Here is a 6,544-nt window from a genome sequence, read left to right as displayed (position 1 = left end):
AGGGGCTGAAGTAATAGCATAGTGGATAGGATGTTTGCCTTGCATGCAGAAGGCCCAGGTTCGATTCCCAGCATCCCATATGGTCCCCTGAGCACCGCCAGGAGTAATTCCTGAGTGCAGAGCCAGGAGTTACCCCTGAGCATCACTGGGTGTGACCCAAAAAGCAAAAAAAAAAAAGTCACCCACCTGTTCAGAAACAAAAACCCATGACCCAACCCTGCCCCTCCATGAAGCCCAGACTTCCCGAGGTTGGGCATGGTACCAGGATCCTCCAGGTCAGGACTGGGTTAGGGTTAGGGGTAGGGGGTAGTGGTTGGGTTGGGTTAGGATTGGATTAGGGTTGGATTAGGGGTAGGGGTAGGGATGTGGGTAGGTTTGGGGTAGGGTTAGAGGTAAGGATTTTGCAAGGATTAAGGTTGGGTTAAGTGGTAGGATTAGGGTTATGGGTAGGGTTGGGTTATGGTTAGGCTTGGATTAGTGTTAAGGTTGGGTTAGTGTTGGGTTAGGGATAGAGTTGTGTAGGGGTTGGGTTAGGGTTAGGGTTAGGGTTGGGTTAGGGGTAGGGTTGGCTTAGGGTTTGGATTTGATTAGGGGTAGAGTTCCATTAGGAGTAGGGTTGGGTTAGGATTAGGGTTCGATTAGGGGAAGGACTTGGTAGGGTTAGAGGTCAAGGCAGTATTATGGTTAGGGTTGGCTTAGGTTTGGTTAGGCATATGGTTAGGGTTGGGTCAGTGGTAGAGTTGGATAATCTTTACCCTGAAATTGCCCTCACTACTGGTTCTCCATCAGGCAGAGAGCATATCCTCTAGGGCTTTAGTTTTTTTGTCCTTAAGGAAGGACCTGAAAAGTCTGTTCCAGAGAGCTCCCACTTTATGCAATGGCTTTTATAAAAAGGTACATTCTCAGGCCAGTTAGAGGCAAGAAGACTTTATTATCACAATGCCCAAAAGAAAAAGCCTCTGGGTGCAGAGAGCTCCAGGCATACACACCCCAGAGGCGAGAGAATGCAGGCACAAGCCCCTTCACACTTGCAGTCCTGAGTGTCGTGCCCTCCCTTTCAGACTGGGCACTGCTGACTTTGATTGCAAGCAAAGGCTGAAGTGGAGAAATACTGTTAAACACCCACTAAGCGCATGCTGCCGAGAGAGGCCCTGGGAACAGATCGTGCAGAGATCTGACCTCTCCAGAAGCAAGAACACAGGGCCTGCGATTTCCAGACCAGGGAGCTGAATAGTGACATCTGCAATCAGGGGGTCTGTGTCACTTAAACTCTGGTTTGCATGAAACTGCACAGAATGGAAGAAAGAACCCAGCTGAGTGCATGGTCCAGCCTGCTGTATGTTTGGTATTTCCACAGGACCACGCTTATCCAAGCAGCATGTGGGGTCAGGGGCACCCCACTGCTCGCCGTGTGGATGTGGCCCAGAATATCCATGGCTCAAAGTTCAGCATGCGCCTGTTCAAGTTAACTGGGTTTAATGGTAGTCCAAGTTGCTCATGGTGAAACGCATAAGGACTCGATTCAAGTGATCCTGAGAAACAGCTACCGCAGCGGGGCAGGCCCCCATCCCGGGGCCTCAGCGTGATGCCCGCGCTCCTGGTCTTCGCTCTCCTGCTCTCCCGCTCTGTCCATTCTCGTGCCACTTTCAGAAAGCCGCCTTCCCACATCAATCTGTCTCTGGAGCACTTTCTATTCTTTTGGTTTCAGCTCTTTGTTTTTTTTTTGTACATTCTTTAATTTGTCCTTTTATTCATTCCAGCTTCAGAAGGTAAAAACTGAGATTACAGGCTTGCGATTAAATTTACAAAAATTCTTCACCCTCTAAATACATTCCCATAACTTTTGATGGTTGTTGTTTTTGTTTTGTTTTCAGGCGACACCCAGCAGTGCTTATGGTTTACTCCTGGCTCTGTGCTCAGGGATCACTCCTGGCAAGACTCGAAGACCATATGTGGTGTTGGGGATTGAGCTCCGGTCAGCTGCACGCAAGACAAGAGCCTTACCCTCTGCACTATGGTTCCAGCCCTCAATAATATGTTTTTTAAAGAAGTGAGATGGTGTAATGTTTATCATTGGAATCCCAGGAGGAGAGAGTGCATGGAAGAAACATTTTTTGCTCGTTTAAAGAAACAGTGACTAAGAGTACACAAAAATATTATGAATAGTGTACTTATACATACATTTAAGATGTTTAGTAAGCCCCAAGTTGCGTGCACACACACACACACACATACACACACATACACAACTGGATGAGATACTGTAGGTCCAGGAAAGAGCAGGGCAGACCGCTCCATGAGCTAGGACAGGACAGTGTCCACTGCTGGAAGTGCAGAGTCAGAGGAGAATTCTAAATACAGCAGAAATGCCAGTGCAAGCTGGCTCTCCCACTCCTCTATACGGGGAAGGTTCAGCAACGAAAGGCAGAATCTTTCTACTATGGCTGGAGCCATAGTAGAGTAGGCAAGGTGCTTGTCTTGCATGTAGTCAACCCAGGTTCAATCCCTGGTACCTCATATGGCCCCCTGAGCCCCAGTACTGGTTCCTGAGTGCAGAGCCAGGAGTCAGCCCTGAGTACTTCTGGTGTGTCCCCCAAACAAATAAAAACAAATGGAATCTTTTTGTTTAATGTAGGAGTACTGCTATTTATTCAGCCATTGATTAAGCTGATTGAATTGGGCATAAAGTCCACTGTCACTGTCACTGTCCTCCCGTTGTTCATTGATTTACTCGAGTGGGCCCAGTAACGTCTCCATCATGAGACTTGTTACTGTGTTTGGCATATTGAATACGTCACGGAGGGCTTGCCAGGCTTTGCCGTATGGGCGGGATACTCTCGGTAGCTTGCTGGGCTCTAAACTCCACATTACTTTAAAAAAAATTTTTTTAATTGGACATCCGTGAGAGACCATTACAAAGCTGTTCATAATTGGGTTTCAGTTATACGATGATCCAGCACCCATCCTTCCACCAGTATACATTTCCCACCTCCAATGTCCCCTGTTTTCCCACTACCATCCCCCATATCCCCAACCCCTACCCCCAGCCTCCCTTTATGGAAGGCACTTTTCTTTCTTTCTCTCTCTCTCTCTCTCTCTCTCTCTCTCTCTCTCTCTCTCTCTCTCTCTCTCTGTTTCCTTTTATGCATTATGGTTTGCAATACAGGTGCTAAGAGGTCCTGGTGTTTGTTCAGGGCATTCAGTATTGTTATAAGGGTTATAAGGACAGTAAGGCTGGAGCAGCTTTTCAATTGGGTGGCAGCTTTGGGGTGTGGACGTGACTGCCAAGGCTTCTGGAAGTACAGGGAGGTGGGGGGAGGCAGCAGCCCATCCCAACCCCAAGAAAGCCTGGAGATTTCAGTCACAAAACCCACATGCCAGAATTTTCAGCAAATATATTTTTATATCTTGGTGAAGTCCATCCTGAAATGTTGGAGTCAGGTGGGGGGTATGACGGATATTTTGGATTGTGAAAGCAAGTGGCTGCTGGGGGCTCTGCTAGGGCACACAGAGGCCAACCCACCCCTCTCCGATTTATCCTGGTCTGTTCAGCTATGCACGGGTATGAGCTTAACTGTGGCTTTTGATCTCTTTCGAGACTTACCTATGGGTCTCTAAAGAAGCAAGGCCGGCAGTAGAACTTACAGGGTGGCACTGGAGTTGGTTCATGGCCAGTGCTTCCAGGAGTATTGGGAAGGGGGGGAGATAGCCCACCCCAACTCCAAGAAAGCCTGGAGATTTCAGTCACAAAACCTGCATACCAGAATTTTCAGCAGATTATATCTTGGTGGGGTCCATTCTGAGACAGTGGAGTTAGGCCAGGGGTACAGCAGTGATTTGGGATTGTAGAAGCAAACGGCTGCCGGGGGCTCGTTTGGGCGGGCCCCAGGCCAACTCGCCCCTATTTGATTTACCCCAGTCTGTTCAGCCATGTGCTGAGATTAACTGTGGCTTTTGATCTCTTTCGAGATTTATCTATGGATCTCTGAAATAAGGCCAAAATATGAGCTTGTATAGCTGCACCAGAGGTGGTTTGTGGGCATAGCTCCCACATTCCTAACTTCTGGCAGTTTAATTTCTTGGTAAACTTGGTCCCAAGTTGTTGGGATCCAGCAAAAGGAACAGCAGCTATTTGGGGGTATCAGTAAGCCTGAAGACACCATCAGGCTGCTGATGCACTCACCCCACAGGTACAGGTTGACCTGTTGGCAGCACTATACCCCCAACAAACGGAATCTTGAACTGGCAGCAAGCTGGCTGGACTGGACTGGAGGGCTTCACTTGTGTGAAGTGAAGAAAGCCAGAGGGGGGAGGAACAAATGCCAGCAGATGTCACTCATCTGTGGTATAGAGAAAGCAAGAAGCAAACAGTGATGGGTGAGGACAAATCCTTGGCTCTTAATTAGAAACTTGAAGATGGGGAGGAAGTGGCTGACCAGAAGCCACCAGAAGACAGCATGGGGAAGCAAGCCGCAGTGTGTGGTGACTGTTTTAAAACAGAAAGGCAGACACTGCTGTAAAATGTTACCCAAGTAACAATAAATAGATAAATGATGGTGAAAATAGGCAACAATATTACCAGTGCTTTTAATATTATTTATTTGAAGCTATCACTCATTTCCAGAGAAATTGACCACTCAAAACTTAAGATTTCTATGAGTAAATATGGAATATAATTTCTATCTCAATTTTGTGTCATGTTTCCTAAAGCAGTTTTATTTTTTTTTCCAATATTTTTTCTATAGTGCCTTATACTTTCTATAATGGTGTGTTGTGTTTTTTTTTGTAGCAGTGTTAATTAAAGCTACATTGTTTCCATCTCCTTAATGTGGGGGGCTCACCACATACATTCAGCAGACACGAGCCGCTTCCCCACCCTGGCCTGTGATCATCACCAACATCATCATGCATTAGTGAGGGAACAGGGCCGCCAAGCTCGCCGGTGACCCATCACCGTGTATTCCCATCTCCATCCCACCGTTTATTCCACACTCTCCCCATGTGCTATTCCAATCTCACTGAGCGCCCCATTTCAGTCTCACATTGCTCCTCATTCCCGTCTCCTGCTTTCTCTCATGCTAGTCTCCCTGTGCTGTCTCACAGCCTTCGTCCAGAGCCCAGCCTCCCGGGTTAGGGGTAGCAACTTCACGTAGGTCAGAGAGCACAATCAACACATAAAGCCCTTCCTTTGGGTAGTTCTTCTAAGGCCTGATCTTGCTAGGAGATCAGCTTAAGGGCAAAATACCACCTAAGGGCCTATTTCTCCTTTCCTTAGTCCAAATACATTTAAATGGTCATCTTAACTTTACTTCTTAATAATATTAGTCATTTTGTATGGACACAGTAAGAGATATATTAAGCTTAAAGGGTGGCTCTCCTGGGGACATCTCGCTATAGATCCCAGACTACAGTCCTCAGAAGATTAGTCCTTCCTAACTCCAGCAGGGTCCTTATCCAGTCATTTCTCTTTGGGTCATGACAGAATTTGTCCATGACTGTTGTCTTAAGTTTTATGGCATTGGGCACTGGTGGAGGGATGGGTACTCGATCACTGTATAACTGAAACCCAAGCGCAAAAATTTGTAAGTCTACAACTGAACCTCATGGTGTTTCACTAATAAAAATTTTTTTAAAAAGTTTTATGGCACTTGGCCTGTTCTGTTTCGATGCCAGGGTAGCTTACAGCTTGCCCTGGGTCCATCCAAGTCCTTTCATCGGGACCCTCCTTTTGGGGTGCTAGGTGCTAAGGGCAACTTAGGCTTAAGTAGAGTAAATATGACAGATGCCCAGGAGTAAATATTATTTGAAATCAATTAACTCCCAAGTTACAAAAGCATAGCATTAACAGTCTTCCTGTGTCTATACAAAAAGGACATTGCTCTAAAGTAAACTATCCACGCCTGCTCCCCCTTGGTGGCTCGGTTGCCGCCATCCTCCAGAGGCCATTGGACAGTCAGGTTTGGGCCCACAGTGACGAGACATGTTGGGCCTCATGGGATGGGGGTGGAGATGGTCCTGTCCTCCCCACCCCAACGAGACCCCAAGTCATCGCCCACGAATGGCCTCTCTTGCTCCTGATCAAGCTGCTTAATGGCCATGATCCCAGAGACTCAGAAACAAATCTTGAAACCCAGCAGCTTTTTGCAGAAATGCGTTCAGACCACGAAGTAGGTTACTGTCGCTAGGCCACCCTAGGGGGGAAAGGGTGTTGTCCCTCCACCTGCTCCCCCTTGGTGTCTCGGAGGCTGTCATCCTCCAGAGGCCATTGGACAGTCAGGTTTGAGCCTGCAGTGACAAGACATGTTGGGCCTCATGGGATGGAGGTGGAGCCGACCCTGTCCTCCCCACCCCAACAAGACCCCAAGTCATCGCCCACGAACGGCCTTTCTGGCTCCTGATCAAGCTGCTTAACGGCCATGATCCCAGAGACTCAGGAGCAAATCTCGGAACCCAGCAGGTTTTGGCAGAAATCCCTCCAGATTTAAGTGTTACAATTTTGAAATTTCAAAATCGTGTGGCCACTACTGCAGCCAAGCGACATCAT

This window comes from Sorex fumeus, unplaced genomic scaffold (assembly GCF_029834395.1).
Source record: "Sorex fumeus unplaced genomic scaffold, SorFum_2.1 ptg000010l, whole genome shotgun sequence".
Lineage (NCBI taxonomy): Eukaryota > Metazoa > Chordata > Mammalia > Eulipotyphla > Soricidae > Sorex > Sorex fumeus.
Note: the sequence above shows the minus strand (reverse complement) of the source record.